This window comes from Vicia villosa, unplaced genomic scaffold, assembly GCF_029867415.1.
Source record: "Vicia villosa cultivar HV-30 ecotype Madison, WI unplaced genomic scaffold, Vvil1.0 ctg.003279F_1_1, whole genome shotgun sequence".
Classification (NCBI taxonomy): Eukaryota; Viridiplantae; Streptophyta; class Magnoliopsida; order Fabales; family Fabaceae; genus Vicia; species Vicia villosa.
In genome coordinates this window covers 212,237-214,673 of record NW_026706163.1, presented here as the reverse complement: position 1 = coordinate 214,673, position 2,437 = coordinate 212,237, and the positions used below count along the sequence as shown (strand labels likewise).

General features: G+C 29.6%; 1 long non-coding RNA gene across 1 annotated transcript; it reads left to right on the top strand.

Moving 5' to 3' along the window:
* Positions 1-904: 904 nt before the first annotated feature.
* On the top strand, positions 905-1,906 carry LOC131640704 (uncharacterized). The gene is made up of 3 exons (XR_009295317.1): positions 905-1,185; positions 1,260-1,362; positions 1,473-1,906. It is a non-coding gene; the product is annotated as an uncharacterized LOC131640704 (long non-coding RNA).
* The last annotated feature ends 531 nt before the right edge of the window (positions 1,907-2,437 follow it).

The window sequence follows — 2,437 nt, the reverse complement described above, 5'->3', positions numbered from 1 at the left end:
AATTATTTGTCCATTTAGAATATCAATGTAATATTTATTATTTCTTTCCACTAACTTACCCTTATTTATTGTATTTTAGTTCATTTAAGTACTCCACTATCTATTATTAATAAGGTTATTTTAGTAAATGAGACTCATTTTATCATTGAAATCAACATAATTAATCATTTTCTTAAAAAGTGTGAAAATCTCAAAAATGACACCTATTGTGAGACGGATGGATTACCAAATAACTTAGTGTGGCCTGGTCCAAAAATTGTTTTCCAGACTCACTCTTAAATTAATCCAAAGATTAATCCTTAGATTAGTTTTTGAGAGAATGGAGTGTCTAAAATATTTTTGTTAAATAGATGTGTCAGAATTCCAATCTTCGGACACGGGGAGAGCATTTTTAGATTTCATAAGGGGAGCCATAGGGTTGGATAACCATGGTGTAAATTAAGATGAAAATGGAAAGACAATCACATAATTGGGTTTATAAAGTGAGAGAGGAAATTTTCTTTTGAGATGTAACAAATTGTAAGAACAACAAGCAAAAGCTCCCTTTGAATACTTTTTTCGTTGAAAAACACTACCAATGTAGTCTTGAAGTAATATGTGGCCCTCCCTTATCTAAAAAATAGTTTAATGAAGTTTGTCGAATATTTGAGATACAAAATTATGTTGATACATCTATCATATAAGAAAATAAGATGTTCTAGAATATACTAAAATGTCCTTCCTACTTTCTCAATCTGCCACGTCATTTTTCCTCACATATGAATCTGCCATGTCATTTTTCCTCAGATATGACTATTTACTGCTTGATGTTACTATGCTGACAAATAAACTTTCTCATTTACCTTAGTCAAAAAAAAAAACTTTCTCATTTACCACTTATGTTTCTCTCTCTCCATTACCCCTTTCTTCTACATTCTTTCTCTGCCTTCCTTCTCTCTTTCTCCATTTTCTAATTCTTTTTTCATACAACTTCATTGAAAATAAATGTTCTTTTACACCATTTCAGACACATTTTATGAAAATGTTATTTTTTTTAAATGCAATATTTATCCTATTCGTATTTTGGACATATTTTTTGTGCTTTTCATTAATATTAATTTGATAATTTTTACAGATCTGTACTATATTGATGTGGAATGAAAACCTCCAGATCTGTTTCACGATGTTTTAATTTATCTTCTTCAGGTAACTTCCAGATCTGTTTTAATTTTGAACTTTTTTTTTGCTTTTCATTAATATTTATTTGCTAATTTTTGCAGATCTGTATTATAATGAGGTGCTTTGGAGAAGTAGGAATAATGTGGTTTGGCAGGGTACTCGGGATGATGCTATGAGGATTGGTTTACAGGCCTACCATAATTGGTATGATTGGTTCACAGTTAGAGAAGAGAACACCTCAAGTGTTGTTAATAATATCTCTACCGTGTGGAGTCCGCCGTTGAATAATTATTTGAAATGTAATGTTGACGCAGGTTTCAATAAAGTGCATGGTACTACAAATAAGGGGTGGTGCTTTAGGGATCACTTGGGGAGATTTGTTTCAGCTGGTGTGTCCTGGGATGTGGGCTTTTATCCGTTATTGAAGCGGAAGCCATCGCCTTGAAGGAAGCTATCCAGAATGCGATCTCCCTTCATCTTTCTCATATTAGTTTTGAAAGTGATTGTCAACTTGTCATTCAGTCTATTCAGGCTTCAACTGTGTGTAGTTCTGAATTTAGTTTTATTATTAATGCCATTAGGCAGTTATTAGCTTTATTTCCGAACTTTGAGGTAAAGTTCATTAGGCGCCAAGCGAATTCGGTTGCCCATGCTTTAGCTAAGGCGGCCAATTCTTGGGCTAGGCGTAGTTTCATTAACAGTGTACCTCCTTGTATTGAACCTTATTTGTTGAATGATATCAGTTAAGTTTGCTTTTGTCAAAAAAAAAAAATTTATCTTCTGCAAGTAACTTTTAGATTTGTTTTAATTTATCTAAAATTTAAATGAGATACTACTTTTGCTTCATTTTTTATATCATCTGCTATTTATATGTTTTTATTTTTTTATTCTTAGATTGATATTGGTTTTTTAATATAAATTATTTGTTTATTTTTTATCGATTAACTATTTATTTTTTATCGATTAACTATTTATGTTTTCTTAAATTAAGGTATTTCTAATCTTTCTATTTTATTTTATCAATTAAATTCAATAATATGCAGATAAGGTATTTCTAATCTTTCTATTTTATTTTATTTTTAAATTATTATATTTTATTTCGATTTTTTTCTTATAACCATCCTTCAAAGTTTATTTTATTTTTTGGTTTTATATTTATGACGAATTAATTTTTATTTTATTTTTGTTGGAGTTTTAGGCTTGCTATTAACATGAATGAAATAATTTCAGGTACATTGATTCTCTTCTTTTTTGGGCTAAGGTTGATTAATGAATTTAA